This window comes from Emys orbicularis, chromosome 11 (assembly GCF_028017835.1).
Source record: "Emys orbicularis isolate rEmyOrb1 chromosome 11, rEmyOrb1.hap1, whole genome shotgun sequence".
Classification (NCBI taxonomy): domain Eukaryota; kingdom Metazoa; phylum Chordata; order Testudines; family Emydidae; genus Emys; species Emys orbicularis.
Window position 1 is genome coordinate 2566449 of NC_088693.1, and position 25475 is coordinate 2591923.

Consider the following 25475-nt stretch of genomic DNA (forward strand, 5'->3'; position numbering starts at 1 on the left):
CAGTAGCGTCTATGCTGATTATTTTTGTCACGACATGATATGTCAAGACACATGATCATTATAACTGCCTAAATGACCACTAACTCCTACCGCAACGTTTCTCTTTCTGTTCAAAAGGGTAGGAAATTCACTCACAAAAAACATTGTTAGCACAGACTTCAGGTTGCCCAGTGGTATGTCCTGCCTTTCCAGGACACCAAGTTCAATAAAACAAACTTCTGAAACTGGGAAATGCACAGTTAAGGTATTCCAAAACAAGAAGTTCAAGATGTAATTCACCAGGGCAAAGTAAATTTCCATTTTAACTCTACCTGGGTGTAATACTGGTTTGAAAAACCCTGTCTTTAAACAGTCTGTATTTGTATTTGTGTAAACATAGTCAAGGAAGCAGTTAAGGAATTGCTCACTAAAATGTGGCTTACTCATTTAGCCCAAGACTGCAATAATAGCGGCGGGAAAACAGAAGAAACAGGTACCAGCATGTCTTTATCATGTGGTGGAAGGTACGTTTGTGAAATCTTGCTTTTAAACGTTGCGTCTGTGTGTGTTTAAAACTAGTTTAAGAAACAGGTTGATTGCCTCGCTTGTACATTGTATTTTAGGGGTAGGCGTTGTGTCCTTTTTCTCGCAGGGAGACATCCCAAGTACTAACACGCTCTTTAACCTAGCAGAGAAAGGCAGGACAAGAACCAACGGGTGGAAGCTGAAACCAGACAAATTCCCATGAAAAACATGGCACAAATTGTTACAGTGGGGTTGGTTAACTCCTGGAACAAACTTCCCAGGGAAGTGGTGGATTCTCTCGATGTCTCGAAAGCCAGCCGGGCTGCCTTTCTGGAAGATGCTTTAGCCAAACATGAGTTACTGGGCTCTGCACAGGGGTAACGGGGTGAAATGTAACAGCCTGTGATAAACAGGAGTCAGACCAGATGATCTGATGGTCCCTTCTGACCTTGGAATCTATGAAAACCACTGGCATCTGACACTTGATTGGAAGAGAATCTCCTACCCGATAGCAGTAGTAGGTCTCTTATCCTATGAGCCGAACCACTAGAGGGCGAACTTTTCTCTCTCTCACACACACGAACGCACGCACGCACACAGCCGGCGTAACTTTGCTGGCACTCTTCAGCCAACCCTGCCTAAAAGAGGGGCAGGGCATCTCCAGTCAGATCGGGCTGTAAATCTGTCCCTGCAGTAAGTGCTGCCGCACAAACCCCAGAGAAATGGCCTCCTCCAAAGCTTCAGCTCAGCGGGTCCCCTGAGTCCCACCTTGTTTCTAGGCCAGCCTGGGCCCCTAGAGGAAGGGAGCCCAAAGTGATTCTTTGCCTTCTTATGCCCTGTGCTCCAGACACCTGAGCAACATCAACAGATCCGTCCTCTGCCCCTGCACACTCTGCCCTGAGCTGGGGGCACAGCAGGAGGAAAAAACAATCGCCACCACCCTCAGTGTTAGAACAGGCCTCTGTCTGGCAGCAAGGAAGGGCCAGATCCTGTGGGTGGAGAAACCCACATAGGGTTTCAAATCCCCATCAGGGTCCCCTGGCAGAGTGTCACTGATTGTTCCCGAGGAACAAGGGGGAGGAAGTAGGGTTTCCCCTGTCATGGAGGAACCCCCCAAACACACTGATCTTGAGGGCCACTGGCCTCCCTGTCACCGTGGGGCCCTACCATGGAGTGGGAATGAGCCCTGCTAACCCAACGCCATGCCCCCCGGGGAGTTGTCAGCAGCAGGGATTGAACCTGCCACCCCTGGATGGCACAGCATGAGCCCAGCTGCTGGAGTGCAGAGACCCACCTCCACTGGCTCATCAGCTGCTGCATGTGGCCCAGTCCCGGGGGCAAAGTGCAGGTGGGTTACGGTAACAGAGGCCGCACGAGCTAAGGCCGGGAATCCTCATGAGGGTGCAGGTGGGGGTGGGCCGCCCCAGCCGGCCCCCTCTCGAACTGCAGACCCGGACTGCTTTGGAGCCCCCCCCCCCACACCCGGCTATGCCCGTCACCCCCTGGAGGGGCCCGTTATACTGCAGGGACCCAAACCCCATCCTGGTGTGACCGGCCCAGGGCAATCCAGGGCACTACCCTCTCCAGGGGCAAAAGGCGGGTTGGACTGCGGGGGGCTGGAGAAGTGTGGGGCTCATGCAGCCAGGGCTCAGTTCGCTATTCACCAGACAAAAACAACAAGGAGTCTGGTGGCACCTTAAAGACTCCTTGTTGTTTTTGTAGATACAGACTAACACGGCGACCCCCTGATACTATTCACCAGACAGCGCCACCTCCCAAGGAAACCTTCTGCAAGGGTTTTCTCCGGAGTCCTATGTCCGTCCCCGGCCCGCCCCGGGGCCCCCCAGCTCTGCCTCCGGCCCCGCCGGGGCCCCCCCCAGCTGCGCTGTTTTGCCGCCGGGGCCCTGGGGCGAAGGACGCAAGTGCAGTACCAGCTGGCCGGCTCCTGGCTGTGCTGCGCCCGCCCTTCGCCCCCTCCGGCGAGCAGCGGGTTCCCCGGCCAGCTGGGGGAGGAGCTGCCGGCCGGGACCCTCCCTTTTCGGGTTGCACCCGGAGCGGCTGAGCGCCCAGGGAGGAGCCCAACCGACAAACACACTCGCTGCTGGGAAGCCGGAGGAGCGAGACCAGCCGGGGAGGCCCAGAGCCCAGGTAAGGAGCTGGCGAGTCCCACCTGTGCCCCAAGGACTGGAAACTTCCCCGGCCCCTTGCGAGGAGCCGGGGGCTGATCCCGAGGCTGGAGCCCGGCCGAGGCAGGGCGCAGCGGGGAGGCGCCGCGTCGTGCGCTCGGCTCCCCGGGCCGGGGTTTTGGAGCGGGCTCCGGGCCCGGCTCGCCAAGCGCGGGGCGGGAGCCCCGGCGCACGGGCCTCGGGATCGGCTCCCTGGCGCAGGGGACTGGGGAGTCCGGGGGCCCCTTGCCCGGAAGCCGGCGCGGGGGACCGGGGAGTCCGGGGCCGCTGCTGGGTGTGGATGGCTCGGGCGGGGAAGGGCCCCGCAGGGGAGGCGCTCGGCAGCGGTTCCCAGGGCCTGGGTCAGACCCTGCCTAGCCCAGGGGTGGGACGCAGGGGCCGGATGCGTTCGGGTTGGGTGGGGTCGGGCTCAGGCAGCTGGGGCTGGGCAGCGAGGGCCCAGAGAGAGCTGGAGGCACCGGGGACTGGGGTCGGTTTGTGCTGCGGGGAGGACGGAGGGCTCGTGAGAAGTAACAGCCTGGCAGAGAGCAGGCAAGGGCTGGGCAAGCTCCTCACCTACAGCCCTGCTGGTGCCCCGCAGCCCCCTGCTAGCCCAGCCCTGTCCCCCACAGCTCTGCGGTGCCCCTCACTCCCGACCCGCAGCCCCCTGCTAGCCCAGCCCTGCCCCCCACAGCTCTGTGGTGCCCCTCACTCCTGCCCCGCAGCCCCCTGGCAGCAGATACTGGGCTCTCCTGCCCCCCCCCCCCCATAGCTATACGAGAATTACTTAGCCTACACCCCTGAGGGGTGCTTATCACAGCGTGTGTGGAGGAATAAGAGGCCTGGGAGAAGGGTGGGGCACGTCTGGTCTGGAGAAAGCTCCTGGTCCTTTCCCCATGACAGAGGTTTCCCTGCTCGCAGGTGCAGAGTCCCTATCAGCTGCATGGGGAAGGGGTCAGGCCAACCCCCCCCCCCATGTCATGCTCCCTTCCCAGTCTCTCACCTCCTGCCTGTTTCACATGCCCCTGGTGAGCTCTCCTCTCATCCAAGGCATTCCCAGGGCACCTCTTGTCCCTAGAGCCAGACCCAGGCATTAGGAGTGGCACTCGGTTGACCATAGGCTCCTAGCTTCAGCTGCTCCTACTTCCTGGGTCTGTTTCTCCTGTCCCTTACGCCGGTGTAAACACACTGAGTGCAATGGAGTCACTCTGGAATCACTCCACTGTGAGTGAGAGGGGGGGTCAACTCATGTGGAGGTTAGCTGGGTTGCGCCTTGATCACACGCTGCTCGTTGCAGTATTAGGCACTCCAGCAGGCTCCCGGCGTGGCTGGAACAGACCCACCTAAGACATGACTCACTCCTTCCCTGTTTTTATTTTTCTAGCCTGGGTGTTTAGCCGCCCTGGGGTGAGTGGATCCAGGGGCCCAGCGATGGGATTTCTGTAAACTTCCAACTCACCCCTCAATCCAGGGAGGCGTCTGCTCTGTAAAACCTGAGAGTCAGTAATAATGGGCAGTAATTAACACTGCTACTAATGGGGGTTAATTTTAAACATCCGCAAGAAAGCGCTGTGTAACTGACGTGACATTTGCAGCACACGGTTCATACTGCTTTTATAGCCCATCCCCCAGCCAGCCTGGTCTGTTATAAGGGAAGGGTAATTACCAGCTCCAGGAGACATACCCACGCTATCTCTGATGGTGCAAGTCCGCTGGAGATAGAAGGACAAGCTAGCGGTGCGGAGTAGGATCCACTCTGAAACCCTCGGCATGTATTAGGGCAGACAGCCTAGGATGACCAGATGTCCCGATTTTATAGGGACAGTCCTGATTTTTGGGTCTCTCTTATATAGGCTCCTATTACCCGCCCCGATTTTTCACACTTGCTGTCTGGTCATCCTAAGAGAGCCCGTCCTGCCATGGCTCCACAGTTGTTTTTAGTGCACTAGCTCCATCAGATCTAGCCTGGGTACGTCTGTCTGAGCTGGAAATTACACCCCCAGCTCCAGTGTAGACATACGCATTGGGTGTGCACAGCTCCTATGGGGTCCTGATCTCAGCTGGGGCTTCCGGCCTGTCTTTCCAGCACAGGCAAGAGCCAGTGTCTGTTCCAGGCCCTTTTTCTCAGGGCTTCAGCTTTATTTCTTCCAACTTATAACCAGTTCAGCATAATCATCCCTTCTCCAGCTGAGCCAGGGTGCTGGCAGGGGCCCATCCGTTCCCCACAGGTTCCCACTCGACCAGCCACTTGCCTGAGACTGTCCATCTGTTCTGACCTGCTTCCCATCCTCCTCCTCCTCACAACTGCCCCACACCTGGCCCCCTGGCTGGCTTTTATGCTCACCTGATCCCCAGCTGATCAGTCTCAGCTGGGAGGTTAGGAGGGGGCTTCTCCACTTAAAGGGCCAGCACCTGTGACAGCTTCTTTAGGAGGAGAGATTAAAAAGATTGGGACTGTTCAGCTTGGAAAAGAGGTGACTAAGGGTGGGATATGACAGAGGTCTATAAAATCGTGACTGGTGTGGTGAAAGTGAATGGGGAAGAGTTCTTCACCTCTTCATGTAACAAAAGAACCAGGAGTCACCCGATGAAATTAATGGGCAGCAGCTTTAAAACAAACATAAGGAAGTATTTTACACACTCACTGTCAACCTGTGGAACTCCTTGCCCGGGGATGTTGTGAAGGCCAGAACTATAACTGGGTTCGAAAAAGAATGAGCTAAGTTCCTGGAGGACAGGTCCATCAATGGCTATGAGAAAAGATGATCAGAGATGCAACCCCCTGCTCTGGGTGTCCCTAAACCTCTGACTGCCAGACACTGGGACTGGATGACAGGGGATGGGTCACTCGCTAATTGCCCTGTTCTGTTCACTCCCTCTGAAGCGCCAGCTACATTTAGAGTCAGGACACTGGACTAGATGGACCATTGCTCTGTTCTAGTCTGGCCATTTGTATGTTCTTAAATTAATAATAATAACAACAATACTAACTCACTTCTCTATAGTGCCATGGCAGGATTTAAAAGCACTGCCCAGCTGTTAAACGGACGCTGTCAGAGAGTTTATTAGAGAGACGAGGTGGGTGGGGCGATATTTATTATTGTCTCTCAAAGGTCCTGGGACCGACACGGCTCCAACCCCGCTGCAGACAACAATGGAGAGCGTAGATTATTAATAGTTATTGTTATTCATTTGAACTCCATGGGAGGGCTCGTTGAGTGATGTTGCTGGGCTGCACAGGGGCTGGCCTGGTGACTCATATGGAGAATATTCTAATGCCAAATAAATCGAGGGTGTGGTCTCGCCTGGGTCGTGTGTGCTGCTCTGGCTGTTGCAGAATGAGAGGGGCTCACGGGAGGGCGAGGCGGATGAGCCAGGCCTGGAAAAACGTGGGTGTGAAGAGCGATTGAAAAGCCTGGGACTGTTGCCTTAGAAAGGAGAACCCCCATCCGATAGTGACCGAGAAAGAAGCTCCCCCAGCTGCCTGTTCTCCCTGTCTCCTAACACAAGAACCAGGGACAGGCGATGGAATTGAAAACCGATAAAAGGCAACTGTTTTAACGCGGCGTGGAATTCACCGGTGGAACTCTCCGCCGCAGGAAGCTGTTGAGGCCAAATGCTTCGCAAGCTTTAAAAAGGGATTGGACCTTTATGTGGACACTTCTAATAACTAATGCCAGCGTAGATTGTGGCAGGATCTTAAACCTCCTGCTTCAGGGCTTGAGCCGACCTCCAACCATAGAGATCAGGACGGGGCTAAGGTGAGGGGATCTGCTGCTGCGGGGTTCTTGCACCTTTCTGTGCCGCATCTGGGACCCGTCCCTGAGCCAGGTGAGAGGGACCTCAGCTCTGAGCCAGTCTGGCTCTTCCTAAGTTACTCCCAAGCACAAGTATTTTCAGGATCAGGCGCTAACTTTAGGCCATAGCCCAGCTGATCTCGTCCCAGTGTTAACAGGCACATTTCCCCCGTTGAACCAGTGAAGCGCTTGGATTGACGCATACCCCAGCGACAATCTCCTGCTGCTGCCTGGCAACTCGGGTGGCTGTTGAGCCCAGTGCAAAGTCCAGAGGGGCAGGGCGCTGCTTGACACGGCTTTGCACAGGGGGTGAATAATGGGGCAGAGCCGGATCGGGCCCAGTACTGCCGGGCGCCAGGAGCGGGCTGGCACACTCAAGCGGTGGGAGCTGCGGGGAGTGAGCCGTGCAGCCGCCCTGGAGAAGAGGCAGGCGGATGAGAGGGGAGCAGATGCCCAGCTGGTGGGAATCAGCATCGCTCTGTGGCGGACGTCCCGGTGGGATGGTGCCCGTGTGGCGCTGCGCTCATTGATGCCGGCTGAGGAGCGGGCCCATTCGTCGCGTGTCGCTGGCGGCGTTCTCGGGGACAGAGGTTGGGACCTTCGCGTGTTTCTACTCTGATCTCTTGACTCTGGTTTGAATCAGCGGTGACGCCGCTGCTGCCAGAGACAAGCCCCTCCGTAATTAACCTGACGAGGCCCCTCTAATTAATTAAACGTCCTTCGAGTGGGAGCAGGATCATTGTCCCCCTGCTGTGACAGGGAAACCGAGGCACAGAGGGGGCTCGTCGAAGGGGATCTTGTGTCGGAAGCATGGGGGAGGATTACCGTGCAGAGAGAAGGCAGGCAGGGGGCAGGGATGCCCTGGCACAGGGGGCGTGAATGTGCTGGTGACTCTCGGAGATGGAGGTTGTAGCAGGGGTTGGTTGGTTTTGTGCGTGGGAGCTGCCGCTCCCCTTTCCGGCAGTCCGGGGGGCTGTTGTGGCTGGCTTTAGTTCCCCATCCGCCCAGGCAGGAGGATCCCAGGCTGTCGCACGCGCTGGCTGCCCGCCCACACAGCGAATTAATATACAGCAGGGAGCACGGCCCGTGGCACCGCTGCAGCAGCGCTGTGTGTGCTGCCCCCAGCCGGGGCCATTTGTGGCTTCTCCTGCCACCTGTGCCCACCTGCTCTTGCTCCTCCTGGCTGGCGGGCTGCCCTCCCAGGGGGAACGCGGGGGTCCTTCCTCCCTGGGGCCTGCTGCTTGTTCCCCTTCCCGCCCCCAGTTTTTGATCTATGCCCTCCCCTCCCCGCCTGCCCCCAGACAGGAAGAGCAGCAAGCGGAAGTGGGCCCATTGCCTCCTCATGGCTCTTTGGGTGTCCAGTGGAGTGGGGGAGGCCCAAGGCGCCCCGAGGTTACGGACCCCTTTGCCGTCAGCCGCCAGGCCCCGTCCGCCGCAGGGCTCGTCGCTGGTCCGTTGACCCGCTCCCCGTTTCCTTCCGGGCCCTGGAGCCCTGCTCTCATCCTGCGCGCTGGTCAGTGGCCGGGCCGAATGCCCGTTGCGGGCAGACTCTGGGCTGCAGCGGGGTTTGGATCAGAGCCCGGGAGAGCCGCTAGCCGGCAGCTACATCCCTCGTGTGAGCCCCGGGGCGGGACGCTGGGGTAACCTCATGGCAGGACTCTCATGAATGTCCTGGCATCAGCTGTTGCATTAGTGTCCCTAGACGGCCCTTTGGTGTCTGCGTCCTGCCTCTCCCTGGCTGCCTGTCCTGTCACTCCCTTGGCCTGGGCTTCCTGGCCTCACCCACCTGCAAAGAGCTCCGGATGGACGTCCCGGAAGGCAGAGCCCAGCGCTCCTTTCCCCGCCTTGCCCCGAATGGAAAGGTCGGCTCCGGGCCAGCCCGCCAGCTACGCCTGCCCACGGCAGAGCAGCGTGGGGCCATGATTCACAGGCCCCCCGGGGCTGCCGCTTGCGAGGGGATTCCCACGGGAGACCCTGGTTGGACTGAGAGAGGGCGGACGGAACCGCGGCTGGATTCCCACCACAGTGAGACACCTGGGGCTGGCGGCGTCGGGGCAGGCCCTGATCCAGCAAAGCACGTGATCCCCTTCTCCCAGCCCCCTCCGGGGCCCCCTGCTTCTCCTAGGAAAAAGCCTCCCAGCCCCATGGCCCTTCAGCTCAGTGGTCCCCTCCTCCCTGTCTCCTGCAGGTAGCAGGCTGATCACCTCACCCCCAATGGGGTTTGCTGTGCAGACCCCGCGCTTACTCCTTGCTTAGCTGAACTCTCCACAGCCGCCTCTAGCAAACTTCGTGTAGCCCCTGATCAGCTCCTGTGCCGGTCTCTGAGCAACCGAGCGGTGTGTCAGTCTCCATCGTCTTCGCCGTGGTACCCGCGCACCTCCCCACCGTGTGACCGGGTCCTGGGGGGGCTGCTGCTGAGGGCTGTCCGTCGAGCAGGATGGGATGGGAGGCCTCTGCGGGTCCGTCTACACTGCAGCGAGAACCCCCCGAGTCTCGGAGCCCGGGTCAGGCTCAGGCTGCGGGAGTAGGAATTGCGGTGTAGACGTTCGGGCTGGGGCTGGAGCCCAGGCTCTGAAATCCGCCCCCCACCCGTGGTTTGAGTCTACACGGCAGTTTGTAGCCCTGCAAGCCTGTGTCAGCTGGCCTGGGCCAGCCGCGGGGCTTTTACTGCCGTGTAGACGTCGACTTTCCCGGCTCCTGTTGGATTTCCTCTCTGTGCTCAGCCCCGGGTCGCTCCCAGCATCTCTGCTTCCTGTCGTCTGCGCTTCGGCTGCCCCCCACCTCCACCCAGACAGATCAGCTGCCTTTTCCCCGGCAGACTCGCCCGGCGGAGGGTTTCCGCTCTGGCTCAGGGTCCCTGGGCGGGTGTCACTGGCTCTCTGCTCCTCCTCGCTGAGTGCAGCTTCCCCTGCGAGTATCATTCACGTCCGGCTCTCTCCCTCTTCCCGGCCATCAAGGGCGATGTCAAACGGGTCGGGCTCCGCAGATCCCCGGGGTTCCCCTTCACTCAGCTGCCTCCCCCACACACATACTCCTCCTTTCCCCTAAACTAGCCCCTATCTCTGAGACCCTCCCCCCCAGGTCCTGAACACCGGGGTCCCTCCTGACCCTGCCCCCCGCTGAGTCTCTCCAGGCCACAAGGATACTACAGGGTGATCAAAGCCGGGGCGTCTACACTGGAGACCTGGCCAAGCTGCCCCACACATCACAGCCCCTGTCAATAGCCAAACCGGACAGGCCACTGGATAAACCCTCTGTGACTGCAGCGTGGGCCCTCCTGGGCAGCAAAGGGCAGAGGCGTAGGGGGCCGCCCAAGGCAGGGCTGAGTCTGGGGACTGCCCTGAGTTCTCTCGGGATCCCTGTACTGGCTGCGTGTGGCCGAGCGGGGCTGTGACCCGTCCCCGGGCCTGTTCTGCCGGAATTGCAGGCTGTTGCTTCACGCGCGTGACAGAGCGGTGATGGGGCTGGTTCCCTGGGGGGCGAGGGGGAGGGGTTCTGCTTTCTGGGACCGTCAGCAATCGGAGCCAGCCAGGTGGTGGGGGAATCCGTGCACTCCAGTGGGAGTGGGGGGCCCTGGATCGGGCTCGGGGGGGGACCCCAACACCTAGCGGAGATGGACGCTGCAGCCCTGGGTCGCCCTGCCAGCTGTTCGGAAGGGCCCTTCCCCCCGTTCTCTGCAGCTTTCCTCGCTGCCAGGCCTTCGCTCTCCTGGCAAGTGCTTTGAGGCTACGGTGATGGGCACAATGGGAGGAAGAGGGTTACTCTGTGTCCCCCCCCCCCCCAGGTGGGACAAAGGGGAGGGTCACAGGGGTGCTTGGGTCGTGCCAGGGTTGGATGTTGGGGTACTCGTGGCAATCCAGGAGGCAACCAGCAGCATCGCATCCCTGCAGTCCCCCAGGAGGAGATGGTGGCTGGTTAGACGGAGGCCCAGGGCGTTTTGGCAATTCATTGATCTTTGACTACTAGCGGTAAATATGCCCAATGGCTGTGATGGGATGTTGGATGGGGTGGGATCTGAGTTACTACAGAGAATTCTTTCCCGGGTGTCTGGCTGGCGAGTCTTGCCCACACGCTCAGGGTTTAGCTGATCGCCATATTTGGGGTCTGGAAGGAATTTTCCTCCAGGGCAGATTGGCAGAGGCCCTGGGACATTTTCGCCTTCCTCTGTAGCGTGGGGCACAGGTCACTTGCTGGAGGATTCTCTGCACCTTGAAGTCTTTAAACCACCATTTGAGGACTTCAATAGCTCAGACATAGGTCAGGGGTTTGATACAGGAGTGGGTGGGTGAGATTCTGTGGCCTGCGTTGTGCAGGAGGTCGGACTAGAGGATCATAATGGTCCCTTCTGACATTAAAGTCTATGATTCTATTTGAATGGATCTGTTCTTCCAGGCGGGTGCCACTGACAGATTGTGTAGGGGGGCGTTGGGGAGGCCGGGTGCTGGGCCTGGAGCACCCAGCCTGCAGCCTGATCTACAGGGCAACTGGCCGGAGGGGATGTGAAATGGAATCCGAGGGGACATCCCAGGGTGCGCCTTTGTGTTCACAACCAAGGGAAAATGTCCAGGATATGACCCCCCCGCCCCCACATTCCCGCCCACCAGCCACCTCTTCCCAGAGCTGGCCAGGCAGCAGGGGCCTGGCCAGCTCTGGGAAGAGGAGGGGGCAGATGAGAGGGCCCCCCAGACAGAGCAGCCCCCCGCTGCTTCCTGCCCCAGAGCAGATTGGGCGGGAATGCAGGGGAGCCCGGGTCACGAGGCCGATACCCGGTGCTGGTGCAGAGCGGGTGCGGCTGGGTACGGGAGCTCTCCACCCCGCTGGCCCTGGGGCGGGTGGGTCACGGCAGCTGGGCAGCAGATCCTCCCCACGTCAGGGGCCCGTGCAGAGTCAAGCTTGGGCTTTGGCTTGTATGTTTCAGGGTATCCAGTCCCCTGTCTCCATCCTCACCAGCCCCAGAGATTCATACCCAGGGACGCGTCATGCCCAGCTGCTCGGAGCTGAGTCACGACCGGTTCCCTGTGCATGTAAATATCGCTCTGGCTCGGGGGGGTGGGGGGGGGAGGGTGGATTTATCCTCTGTCTGACTCAGCAGCAGTTGGGGATAAATGGAATGACACCCCCCCCCCCCCTTTTGGACACCGGCTCTGTCCCCGTGACCCATTCACCCCTTGGCCTGCGGCAGCCAGGCAGGGGCCGATTGGGCCAGGGGGCTTTGTGGTGGGGACCCCCGTCTGCTGAGAACTTGGCTGAGACCCACCAAACTCCTGTCCTGCAGGGGCACCCAGCTCTGCCCGAGCTCCCCCAGGGACGCTCCAGAGGACAGCAGTGGGAGCCACAGCTGCAAAACCAGAGCCTGGAAGGCATCTTGGTACCTGACTCCCCCTGATCTCAGCGGACTGGGTGCCCAGTACCCACGGGGGCGAAGGTGGGTCTGAGGTGGGGAAGCAGGAGGGTGGCTTGTCCGGGGATCGGCCCTTCGCCGGATGGATCAGACCCAGCAAGTGGGGGATCAGCGTAGAGGCCAAGTGCAGCCGGGGGCAGGAGCTGCCGGCTAAGAGGCAGCGTGAAGACGAAGCCTAGAGCTGGGACCCAAGCGCTGTCCCTCCATAGGCAGATCCTGACCCTGCCCAGTGGCTCCCAGGCCTGGCCCTGGCACTGTCCCAGCTGCTGAGTGCAGGGGCGTTTCCCAGCAGGCTGACGGCCTCAGTGTGAGATGGGCCCCCCGGGGAGCCCCCTTAATTCGTTACTCCAGGTTGCCATGGGGTGGGATGTAACTATTAACCCAGAGGGTGCTGGGATCTTCCCGATGGCCCACTGCATGACAGTGTGTGCAAATCAGCTACCAAGAAACCCAGCAACATGGCCAGGGAAATTAACCGGGGCGGGCACCCGGGCTGGTGCTCACAGACCCAGCTAGGACAGGGAGTGGAGATCTGCCTGCGCCTTGGTGGGCCAGGGGTTAACTTCAGCTCCCCACACTCAGCCGCTGCTTGGGGGAAGGTGGCCCCGAGGTTTGGTCTCAGGCTGGGGGCTCTCCGGTTCCTTGTCTCCTCCTGCCTTGTGCTATCAGCGCTGCCCAGTGATGGTGGCACCATGCGGCTCCTTGCTGCTGAGTCACGCCAGCTTGCGTCAGAGCTAGAGGGCGAGGCGAGGAGGGAAATCTCGTGTGTGCGGGCGGGACAAGCTGGGCGGCACAGAGGGCTGTGACAGGGCGTGTGGTGCGGAGGGCAGCGCCCCTTTAAATGGTCGGTGAGCCCGCTAGCGGCGCGCATCGTGTTCTGTGGCACAGAAGCTGCAGCGGGTGCAGCTGGCTCCGGTGGGTTTGTGCAGAGGTGCTTGTCGGGTGCAGTTGTGCCTGGGTGGCTCCCTGGGCTTTTCGGCTGTGTAAAGAGCAGAAGAGGCTGGTTGTGATTATTGCCTAGCAGCGCGGTGAGGAAAGCCCAGTCGGAGGAGGGCAGGAGGGGAAGGCATCACGGTCGCTGGGGTGGCTGAGGCTGGCGGGGAGGGCTAGTGTGCTGGGGAACGGTATCCGATCGCCTGGGGACCGCCAGGGCCGTTGCTGGAGGGAGGGGGATGGGACGGGGCAGGAGCGAGCTGGGTTCTAGTGGGATGCAGCCGGAACGCCCCTGCCCTGTATGGCTGGGACTGGACTCTGGGATACTGGTGGAGGCCCGACAGCAGGTGACCCCTTCGCCTGCTGCACTGGGCACAGCTGGTTGCCCCAAGCTGGGCTGCAGGATGCTTGGCAGACCCAGCAGAGAAGCCAGAGCACGGGGCTGCGGATCAGCCCTCACGCAGCCCCCGCTGTCCTACCCAGCCTGGAGGGCTTCATCCCGGCTCCTGTCCCCGAAGGCCCCACCGCGCACAGAGACCGAGAGCTCGGGTACTGAATCCACGTCCTCCCCCGACGAGCCACCGGGCTGGTGTCGTCTGAGCTCTCCGGGCCTGTCTCTCTGGCTGTCGCTGCCCCGGTACAGCCTCCTCCGGGCCAGCAGGTTGCGAGATCAAATCCCCCAGCTCCTGTCCCAGGCGGGCCCTGCCCGGTCAGATTGCGGCCGAGCTATTCCACCAGGCGTGGGAGGTTCCTAGGCAGGATTAGAGGGAGGCACCAGCTGGAGGGTTAGGGTAGGCACGGGGCCGGGCTAATTACTCTGGACGCTCATGGAGCTGGCGTAGGAGAAAACACGTCCCACTAGACTGGCATGATGGGGGGCTGGGGGAACAATCTCTTCCACGTGCTGCCCCTGTATTGGTCATAGGATGATGGAGGAGGTCACAAGAAGCTGGTGGGGATGGGGCCCTCCCTTGTCAGGAAGGAACAGGGCAGCTTGAAGGTGTCTGGTGAGCAGGGGGAGCAGAGGAGGGAGAAAGGCAGGAGCAGGCTGCCCCCGGGGAGAAGAGCGAAGTCTGCCAGGCCATGTGGAGATGGAGGTGGCAGAGGTGCCCGGAGGATGAGAAGGGGCAGAGAGAGAGCTGGGGACCAGAGGAAGTCTGGGGTGCTCAGGGGGCAGGCAGGGGAGTGTGCCGGTAGCCTGAGAGGGGTAAGGAGCACACCGATAAAGGCCAGGCGGCCGTGGTGGCTAAGACTGTCCACAGGCGGGTGCAGGAGGGGGATGAGCTGCTGGGGCAGGGGCCCAGGTGGAGGGAGCCTGCACTGAGGCTCGGCCGGGGACGGCCAGACATGGGGGAAAGCCTAGGGAGACAATCAAAGACTGAGCTGGAAGAGGGGGCAGGGGGAATCGGTCTCTGCCAGCCGCCCCACTGAACGCCGACCCCTTTACCCTGCAGCCCTCTCCTCTCTATCGGCGGCTGCTCACGCACCAGGGGCTCGTGGGCTGGGCTGCCCCCTGGGAACAGCGCTGGCCGGGCGTGATGGGCGGGGAGCAGCTGCACGGGGCATCTGGCCATGCTGTGAGTGCGTGTTGTGGAGCATGAGCCGGGAGAGGGGGCGGGGAGGGACCAGGAGGCCCATGGGGAGTTACATTCCTGGAAGCCTCCGCCAGCGAAGAGGAGCCAGGAATAGAACTAGCCGGGCTAGAGAGGGGACCACACCTGCCGGGAAGCCGGGAGGGAGGCGTGTCTGGAGTTGTCCAACCGTGGAGCCCGGAGAGCTGGGACGGGGCCTGGGTTTCCCCGGGAGTGCCAGGCCATTGCGCCACTGACACGAGTGGGTGGGGAGAGGGCATCCCTGGCGCCAGACCAGTCAGGCTGGTTTCGTTACGCACCAGCTTGGTAACAAGGGACGCGGCTCCTCCCAGCCACAGCCTCAGGCCCTGCCTAGGTTATTCTCCGGCTCCCAACCCCAGAGCAGGGAGCGTCATCGGCCAAGCACCCCCTTGTGCCAGCATGCAGGAGAGGAGGGTAAACACCTCTCTTCCTCCGGCCTGTGGCTTGCTCCGGGGCGTAGGCCGGACGCCTAGAGGGAGGCAGCAGGGCACATGCCCGGAGGCAGAAACTCAAGTGCCAGGGGAACTTTTACCTAAAAACTTAGGCACCATGTGACTTTAGACAGGAGTTTTGTGGATGGCAGCGGAGCCTAAACCTGGGACGTAAACTCAGACTTAGACACCTCCGTCCCTGTGTGATCCTAGCCCAGACGCGGTGTTTCTGAGGTTGGGAAGACGGGGGGGTTGCGTTTGCGGGGGACAGAGGCAAACCCAGGTCACCAGTGACTCAACGCTGCAGCCTGTGGGCCAGCAGCTCTGTTATTTTCACTCCCCATGCCAGGTCCCCCAGGCCACAGCATGGTGTGTGAACCCAGCCCTCCCCTCCCCAGGGGCTCTGTCACAAACTGTCTCATGGCCGGGGAACTGGGGATGTTTCTCACTATCTGATCAACAGCCCCCCATGCAGTGGGGCCCGGCAAAGCCTGCGCATCTTCTGCTTTCCCTTTCAGCTCTGGAGTTGTTCCACAGCTGGGTTTCTTGCCCTTTTCACCTGGGTCTCGCTTTGTATCAAAGAAGATAAAGAACAAAACAGGCCTGTTAAGTCATTAAGGAGGAAGCAGCCCCGCTTAGTGGCTAAACCCCAGAGCAGGCATCAGATCTGGGGTCTGTTCCTGCCTCTGCTACGGGTTCTCTCACGCAGACTGGTCCCACCCAGCACAGGATTGTCCCTGATTGTACATTTCCTAGGGTTTTATTTACACTCATTGTAAAAGTCCCAGGCCACGGGGCTCCCAGCCCTTTCCGTGGGATCTGGCTCTTCCCAAGCCTGATTTTCCATCCTGATTTCCTTCGGCTCGCCCTAGTCCCTTTGTCCCTCAGACCCTGACACACTGCGGTCACATCTGCCCTCTGTCACAGCTCAGCCAAGCCACACCTCCTGGCTCTGGCTTCATGGTGCGAGGCCTCTGGTGACAGAGTGAAATTCCCCTTTTGCCCAACCGAACAGAGGGGAGACAAAAGGCAAGCGGTGGGGACTGTCACAAGGAACTTGCCTGCCATCTGGCCAGGCAGAGGGGGAAGTTGAGACGTACGCAACAAAGCCATGAGATGATCTGGGCCGTGGCAGTTCCTGTTGTGTTTTAATTCCTGACGGATTGGCCCGAGCTGCCCATGCTGGGTTGTCACCCGACCCCCTCACCTGCGCTCAGGCTCCGTCACGCTCCCCGGTGACCTGGGACAAAGCGCAGTTCCAGCTCCTGCCCTGTGACCGATGCTCCTTCCTTCTGCCCTGCAGAGCAAAGCCAGGAAGGGGTCAGGCCCTGAGCTGCCCACAGACCCGCCTGTCTTCTCCTTTGTCTGCTGGGATGCTGTTCGTTTCCTTTCCCCCGCGACTCACCCGAGCCGGCTCCACGTTCCTGGGTCTGTCCTGCATCCTGGGTGTGGAGCCCCCTCTGGTTATCCCAACGCCGTGCTGTAGAGACATGGCACCACGTGCTGACGGCAGCATCAGTGCAATTATTTTGTCCTAGGCATGAGGGTGGCAACCGGTGGTAGGTCATCCCTGCCCTCCGGGGATTTGAGACTCCAGGCTTTCCAGGTCACCAGCTGGGCAGTTTATTTTTGGCTGCACAGTCATAAAATTAACAAAACAATACAGAGGACGGGCGTACATAGCCCCCCCCCCCCCCCCCCCACACACACACACATACACCCTCTCCTAGAGGGCAGGCCTGATTCAACCTGAAAGAGACACGCTTTACCTCTGGGCCCTGCATTCAGGTTTCTAAAAGCCCAGACCCACTGATGCCTTTCCAGAGTGTTTTTCAATTCCCATCCAGCTCATCTGAGGAAAGAGCTCCGCTCTGCCCTGCCCAGTTTGCTGCCCAACCCCAACAGGGTTTGGCTGGGGACCCAGCTGGCCCAGTGAAATTGACTGGAAAGAAAAGTGAAACTGACTAGACCATTTTCACTGTCCAAACCCTGCAAACTCTCCTGTCTCTGCTGATCTGCTGAGCCATTGACTCCAGCAGCATGAAATAAGTGTCCATGTCAGTGTTTGCAGGACCAGCACCTGAGCAAAAGCTCAAACAAGCAACGCGAGTGCCTAGAATAGGTCCAAAGAGCTTCCTGCCTAGGATCTAGCTATGTACTTGTATGGCCCAATCGCTGCGATATCTGGGCACCTATTGAATCCCCGGGGGCTTTCTCTGTGGATTGTGGGTACTTCTCTATATGACGAAATCATGGGCTGGCTAATGAGAGACCCACAGGCTGAACCTCGTGTTCTCAGGGAGTGGCGCGGCAGCCGCTGGGTGGGGCCTGCCCTGTTATAACTGGGACGCTTGCAGCTCCCCAAAAGGGGATATCCTGCGTTTGCTTCTACTAGATCCAGGAGGGTGAGTTTGCTTGGGGCAAGTCAGATGAGGGGAGCTGGGGCTCCGCAGGGAATTCTACCCTATGGAGCTTCTCTGCTCCCTAGGCACAGGGTGGGGTTAGTGACTAATGGGGCTTGGTCCCCAGTGGGGAGCCTCAGCTGATACATAGAATATCAGGGTTGGAAGGGACCTCAGGAGGTATCTAGTCCAGCCCCCTGCTCAAACCAGGACCAACCCCAATTAAATCATCCCAGCCAGGGCTTTGTCAAGCCGGCTAAGGAGTGTGCTTGTGCCCCTTGGAATGAGCTTCTGATCCCTTCATCATCACCCCAGCAGCTTTCAAGCAGTCCTACAACCCACGAGCCCTAGTGCTGGAAAGCTTGGCCTAGCGGTTTGTGGGTTTCTCTAGCTGCTGCGTGTGCCCCTTTCAGGGACCCCAAAATCATCCCCTGCAAAGCCAAGACATCTGGCAGGATCTCCCTGAGAAGGATTGTTGCCTTCCTGTCCTGTAGGATCAGTCCCCCGCCCCACTTTGTTCTCACCTGCAGCTTCACCCCAGCCTCTGGCTTAGGAGCGGAAGGCTTTGGCTCTGACCGGTGGTGATTTGATGTGGTCGTTGACAGGAGCCGCTTAGACTCATGTTTGCTCACACCCTGCTGGGGCAGCCGACTTCCCCTTACCTCTGTGTCAAAGGCAGCTAATCTGAGCAGCTCTTTCCTCCCGGAAGTATGTGGGTAGAACCAAGTTACTGTGATAACACTGGTCTACAATTTTTGAGAAGTCGTCTGCTTCAGAGATAAAATGTGCTATTTATTATGTATTTTGATGTGCTGAATTCAAATATGACAATTAAAACAACTGATTGGCTACTGTTTCTAAGATATTTAAGTTTTTACATTTTATGTCTATGTATATTGTGTAGATAGAGTTTTAATCATAAATTGTACACCTAGGTCTTTTCATGTGTTTATGGTTGCTTTACATGATAATATTTCACCTGTCCTGTTTATGTAACACTTTAAAAATCAGCAAAAGGGTTATATAAATAAAATTTATTATGAAACAAAAGGCAAAAAACTATTCTGTACATAGTTTAGTCCTGTTCAGTGTCTACTCGGTGCTTTTTGGCTTGTCTCTTGTATTCATTAAATGGAGCATCTCTTGTCACTGTCCAGCAATAGTCTGCAAGCATTGATGGGCTCCATTTGCCCTGATAGCGTTTCTCCATTGTTGCAATGTCCTGGTGAAATCGCTCGCCGCTCACTGCTCTGCAGTTCGGTAGAAAAAAATCTAGATGAGTGCAAAAAATGTATCTTTAGAGACATGTTGCAACCAAGGCTTTTGTATGCCTTGAGGAGGTTTTCCACCAACAACCTGTAGTTGTCTGCCTTGTTGTTTCCGAGAAAATTTATTGCCACTAACTGGAAGGCTTTCCATGCCGTCTTTTCCTTGCCACGCAGTGCATGGTCAAATGCATCATCTCGAAGAAGTTCACGAATCTGAGGACTAACAAAGACACCTTCCTTTATCTTAGGGTAGGTCTACACTTACCCGGTAGTTCGGTGGCGAGCGATCGAACTTCTGGGTTCGACTTATCACGTCTTGTCTGGACACGATAAGTCGAACCAGGAAGTTCTCGCCGTCGACTGCGGTACTCCAGCTAAACGAGAGGAGTACCGCGGAGTCGACGGGGGAGCCTGCCTGCCGCGTGTGGACCGAGGTAAGTTCGAACTAAGGTACTTCGAACTTCAGCTACGTTATTCACGTAGCTGAAGTTGCGTACCTTAGTTCGAATTAGGGGGTTAGTGTAGACCTGGCCTTAGCTTCACTTAACCTTGGAAATTTTCCACGGAGGTACTTGAAAGCTGCTTGTGTTTTGTCAATGGCCTTGACAAAGTTCTTCATCAGACCCAGCTTGATGTGTAAGGGTGGTAACAAAATCTTCCTTGATTCAACAAGTGGTGGATGCTGAACGCTTTTCCTCCCAGGCTCCAATGACTGTCGGAGTGGCCAATCTTTCTTGATGTAGTGGGAATCTCTTGCACGACTATCCCATTCACAGAGAAAACAGCAGTACTTTGTGTATCCAGTCTGCAGACCAAGCAAGAGAGCAACAACCTTCAAATCGCCACAAAGCTGCCACTTGTTGTTTCATGTGGCAGCTCAAAAGTTGTTTCATGTTGTCATAGGTTTCCTTCATATGGACTGCATGACCAACTGGAATTGATGGCAAAACATTGCCATTATGCAGTAAAACAGCTTTAAGACTCGTCTTCGATGAATCAATGAACAGTCTCCACTCATCTGAATCGTGAACGACGTTGAGGGCTACCATCACACCATCGATGTTGTTGCAGGCTACAAGATCACCTTCCATGAAGAAGAATGGGACAAGATCCTTTTGATGGTCACGGAACATGGAAACCCTAACATCACCTGCCAGGAGATTCCACTGCTGTAGTCTGGAGCCCAACAGCTCTGCCTTACTCTTGGGTAGTTCCAAATCCCTGACAAGGTCATTCAGTTCACCTTGTGTTATGAGGTGTGGTTCAGAGGAGGAGGATGGGAGAAAATGTGGGTCCTGTGACATTGATGGTTCAGGACCAGAAGTTTCATCCTCTTCCTCTTTCTCGTCTGACTCAAGTGAGAATGATTCTGGTGCATCAGGAACCGGCAGTCCTTCTCCGTGGGGTACTGGGCGTATAGCTGATGGAATGTTTGGATAATGCACAGTCCACTTTTTCTTCTTTGACACACCTTTCCAACTGGAGGCACCATGCAGAAGTAACAATTGCTGGAATGATCTGTTGGCTCTCTCCAAATCATTGGCACTGCAAAAGGCATAGATTTCCTTTTCCTGTTCAACCACTGGCGAAGATTTGTTGCACAAGTGTTGCAGCATATGTGTGGGGCCCACCTCTTGTCCTGATCTCCAATTTTGCAGCCAAAATAAAGGTGATAGGCTTTCTTAACCATAGTGGTTATACTGCGCTTTTGTGATGCAAAAGTCACTTCACCACAAACATAGCAGAAGTTATCTGCACTGTTCACACAAGTACGAGGCATCTCTGCTCACTTTGGCTAAACAGAAATGTGTCCCTTTGCAAAATCAAACACTGACAAATAAGAGAGCACGACACTGTATGATTTCTAGAGCTGATATAGGGCAATTTGTTCAGCAGAGTGATGTAAGCTTCGTTATGATTGCATCATCCATGACTTCTAGGAATAACATGATGCAATTCATAGCATGTATGACGCAATCTAGATAGACTTATGTGTAGTGCTGGGGAGGAGCCGGTGGTCGTGGTACATGTAGGTACCAATGACATAGGGAAGGGTAGGAGAGATGTCCTGGAAGCCAAATTTAGGCTGCTAGGGAAGAGACTGAAGTCCAGGACCTCTATGGTGGCATTTTCAGAAATGCTCCCAGTTCCACGCGCAGGGCCAGGTAGGCAGGCAGAGCTTCAGAGTCTCAATGCGTGGATGAGACGATGGTGTAGAGAGGAGGGGTTCACGTTCATTAGGAACTGGGGAAACTTCTGGGATGGGAGGAGCCTATACAGGAGAGATGGGCTCCCCCTAAACCAAAGTGGAACCAGACTGCTGGCACTAAACATTAAAAAGGTTGTAGAGCAGTTTTTAAACTAGGAGATGGGGGAAAGCCGACTGCTGCAGAGGAGCGTGTGGATCGGACACAGACTTCCCTTAGGGGAGAGTCTGATGATAGAGAATCTCCAGGTTATAGTCAGGAGCAGAGGACTGAAAAGTATAATGTAAGGGCCGGATCAGATGATAAACAGCCACATAAAAAAGAATCTGGCACATCAGAAAAAGGCAGGCTAATAAACAGGGACAAGTTTTTAAAGTGCTTGTACACAAATGCCAGAAGTCTAAATAATAAGATGGGTGAACTAGAGTGCCTTGTGATAAAGGAGGATATAGATATAATAGGCATCACAGAAACCTGGTGGACTGAGAGCAATCAAGGGGACACAATCATTCCGGGGTACAAAATATATCGGAAGGACAGAACAGGCCGTGCAGGGGGAGGAGTGGCACTATATGTTAAAGAAAGTGTAGATTCAAATGAAGTAAAAATCTTAAGCGAATCCACAGGTTCCATAGAGTCTCTATGGATAGAAATTTCATGCTCTAGTAAAAATATAACATTAGGGATCTATTATCGACCACCTGACCAGGACAGTAATAGTGATGATGAAATGCTAAGGGAAATTAGAGAGGCTATCAAAATTAAGAACTCAATAATAGTGGGGGATTTCAATTATCCCCATATTGACTGGGAACATTTCACTTCAGGACGAAATGCAGAGATAAAATTTCTCGATACTTTAAGTGACTGCTTCATGGAGCAGCTAGTACGGGAACCCACAAGGGGAGAGGCGACTCTAGATTTAATCCTGAGTGGAGCGCAGGAGCTGGTCCAAGAGGTAACTATAGCGGGACCGCTTGGAAATAGTGACCATAATACAATAGCATTCAACATCCCTGTGGTGGGAAGAACACCTCAACTGCCCAACACTGTGGCCTTTAATTTCAAAAGGGGGAACTATACAAAAATGAGGGGGTTAGTTAGACAAAAGTTAAAAGGTTCAGTGACTAAAGTGAAATCCCTGCAAGTTGCGTGGGCCCTTTTTAAAGACACCATAATAGAGGCTCAACTTCAATGTATACCCCAAATTAAGAAAAACAGTAAAAGAACTAAAAAAGAGCCACCGTGGCTTAACAACCATGTAAAAGAAGCAGTGAGAGATAAAAAGACTTCCTTTAAAAAGTGGAAGTCAAATCCTAGTGAGGCAAATAGAAAGGAGCACAAACACTGCCAACTTAAGTGCAAGAGTGTAATAAGAAAAGCCAAAGAGGAGTTTGAAGAACGGCTAGCCAAAAACTCCAAAGGTAATAACAAAATGTTTTTTAAGTACATCAGAAGCAGGAAGCCTGCTAAACAACCAGTGGGGCCCCTTGACGATGAAAATACAAAAGGAGCGCTTAAAGATGATAAAGTCATTGCGGAGAAACTAAATGGATTCTTTGCTTCAGTCTTCACGGCTGAGGATGTTAGGGAGATTCCCAAACCTGAGCTGGCTTTTGTAGGTGACAAATCTGAGGAACTGTCACAGATTGAAGTATCACTAGAGGAGGTTTTGGAATTAATTGATAAACTCAACATTAACAAGTCACCGGGACCAGATGGCATTCACCCAAGAGTTCTGAAAGAACTCAAATGTGAAGTTGCGGAACTATTAACTAAGGTTTGTAACCTGTCCTTTAAATCGGCTTCGGTACCCAATGACTGGAAGTTAGCTAATGTAACGCCAATATTTAAAAAGGGCTCTAGGGGTGATCCCGGCAATTACAGACCGGTAAGTCTAACGTCGGTACCGGGCAAATTAGTTGAAACAATAGTAAAGAACAAAATTGTCAGACACATAGAAAAACATAAACTCTTGAGCAATAGTCAACATGGTTTCTGTAAAGGGAAATCGTGTCTTACTAATCTATTAGAGTTCTTTGAAGGGGTCAACAAACATGTGGACAAGGGGGATCCGGTGGACATAGTGTACTTAGATTTCCAGAAAGCCTTTGACAAGGTCCCTCACCAAAGGCTCTTACGTAAATTAAGCTGTCATGGGATAAAAGGGAAGGTCCTTTCATGGATTGAGAACTGGTTAAAGGACAGGGAACAAAGGGTAGGAATTAATGGTAAATTCTCAGAATGGAGAGGGGTAACTAGTGGTGTTCCCCAAGGGTCAGTCCTAGGACCTATCCTATTCAATTTATTCATAAATGATCTGGAGAAAGGGGTAAACAGTGAGGTGGCAAAGTTTGCAGATACTAAACTACTCAAGATAGTTAAGACCAAAGCAGATTGTGAAGAACTTCAAAAAGATCTCACAAAACTAAGTGATTGGGCAACAAAATGGCAAATGAAATTTAATGTGGATAAATGTAAAGTAATGCACATTGGAAAAAATAACCCCAACTATACATACAACATGATGGGGGCTAATTTAGCTACAACGAGTCAGGAAAAAGATCTTGGCGTCATCGTGGATAGTTCTCTAAAGATGTCCACGCAGTGTGCAGAGGCGGTCAAAAAAGCAAACAGGATGTTAGGAATCATTAAAAAGGGGATAGAGAATAAGACTGAGAATATATTATTGCCCTTATATAAATCCATGGTTCGCCCACATCTCGAATACTGTGTACAGATGTGGTCTCCTCACCTCAAAAAAGATATTCTAGCACTAGAAAAGGTTCAGAAAAGAGCAACTAAAATGATTAAGGGTTTAGAGAGGGTCCCATATGAGGAAAGATTAAAGAGGCTAGGACTCTTCAGTTTGGAAAAGAGAAGACTAAGGGGGGACATGATAGAGGTATATAAAATCATGAGTGATGTTGAGAAAGTGGATAAGGAAAAGTTATTTACTTATTCCCATAATACAAGAACTAGGGGTCACCAAAAGAAATTAATAGGCAGCAGGTTTAAAACAAATAAAAGGAAGTTCTTCTTCACGCAGCGCACAGTCAACTTGTGGAACTCCTTACCTGAGGAGGTTGTGAAGGCTAGGACTATAACAATGTTTAAAAGGGGACTGGATAAATTCATGGTGGCTAAGTCCATAAATGGCTATTAGCCAGGATGGGTAAGAATGGTGTCCCTAGCCTCTGTTCGTCAGAGGATGGAGATGGATGGCAGGAGAGAGATCACTTGATCATTGCCTGTTAGGTTCACTCCCCCTGGGGCACCTGGCATTGGCCACTGTCGGTAGACAGATACTGGGCTAGATGGACCTTTGGTCTGACACAGTACGGCCTTTCTTATGTTCTTATGTTCTTATGTTCTTAATACCAGCTTCAGATTGCATCATTCATTGTTTTGCCTAAAAAGCAAGTACTGTCCAAACCCAGTCATAGATTTATTCATAGATCCAGTCAAAGATGTATTTTAGTCATTTCTGGTTTAAATTGAGATCCCTTCCCTTTATAACTCACTTATCCTCCGCCATTCCCAAGTCAAGGGTCGTATATACTGATCCAATAGCATATCTTGAAAACTAGAGCCAATCAACAATTTTAAGCATCATTTTCGTTCTCAGTGACCCAGAATTAGTAAAGTTTGACTACATTTATTTCAGAAGCATTTTGGCTGTAGAGCAGTGTAAATCACATGGGCTTAACGACACCCCAGCGGTGGGTATCAGTCAGCATATCCCTCTGCTGGCTGGAATCAGAACTGCCAGACTGTGTCATAGACCCTATACTGATCGTGGCAAAGGGGGATTCTCCTGTGCTGCTGTTGGAGGGACTTCTGCTTCTCTACCTGGAAGGGCCTAGTCCTGGCCACACAGCTGCTGCTGGGAATTTCAGAGTGGACGTTCTTAGATGGGCCAGAATTGTCTATAGTATTTTCCTCGCCTCATGTGCCGCACAGCTGAGGGTCGGGAGAGGGTCTCAAACATTACTTAACCCCACCCACGTGGCAGGGAGGTATTTATTATCCCCGCTCTCTAGATGGGGAAACTGAGGCACGGCGTGCGGCAGTGACTTGCGCAAGATCAGGCAGCGAGTCTGTCGCTGAGCTGTGAATTGAATCCGGGGGTGTTCACACCCGGTCTCCTGCTCTAACCACTAGACTGACCTCCCTCCAGGAGCCGCACAGGAAACCCCCGGCCCAGGCTGGAGTCCTAGTCCTTCAACCACTAAATCGTCACCCCATTTCCTACCAGCGTTCTAATTTTTAGCTCATCAGATAGGAACACTTGAGACATGGGATGGGAGAGGCCTTCAGCCCTTCAGGAGGGATGTCGTTAACCTCTTTAAAATTAAAAAGGTGAGACTTATGTGGAACGTGTTACAGGGAAACCGTCCCCCAAAAGAACCTTCCCCCTTGTGCTAAGGACCCTCTGGCGAGGGTGACGATGATCTCTAGCTGTGGAACAGCGCTTTTCCTCTGTAGACCTCAGAGTGCTTTACAAAGGATCATCCTCCCCACTGCACAGGTGGGGAAACTGAGGCACGGAGAGGGGACTTGACTGGCCCAAGGTCCCCCAGCCGGCCAGTGAAGGAGCTGAGAATAGAACCCAGGTGTCTTAGGCTCTATGCACGTGGGATTAGGTGGAGGAAAGGAGGATTTGTAAGACATAGGAAAAAGTCAAGCCATCCTGGTGCAGCTCTGGGACTTCAAGGGGCCCCCTGGAGGCCTAAGATGTTTGCAGATATTAA

The 25475-nt window shown here is 55.1% G+C and overlaps 1 protein-coding gene across 2 annotated transcripts in view; it reads left to right on the top strand.

The window, feature by feature from the left end:
• Nucleotides 1–2594: 2594 nt before the first annotated feature.
• The window catches only part of LOC135885269 (protein lifeguard 3-like), a 35338-nt gene continuing 12457 nt past the window's right edge, over nt 2595–25475 (top strand). The window contains exon 1 of one of the 2 annotated variants that reach the window (XM_065412899.1): nt 2595–2652. The gene's annotated coding sequence lies outside the window, so the exon portion shown is untranslated. Of the gene's footprint in view, nt 2653–11431; nt 11491–25475 lie in introns of those variants that run through there. The other variant, XM_065412900.1, reaches the window with a different exon arrangement.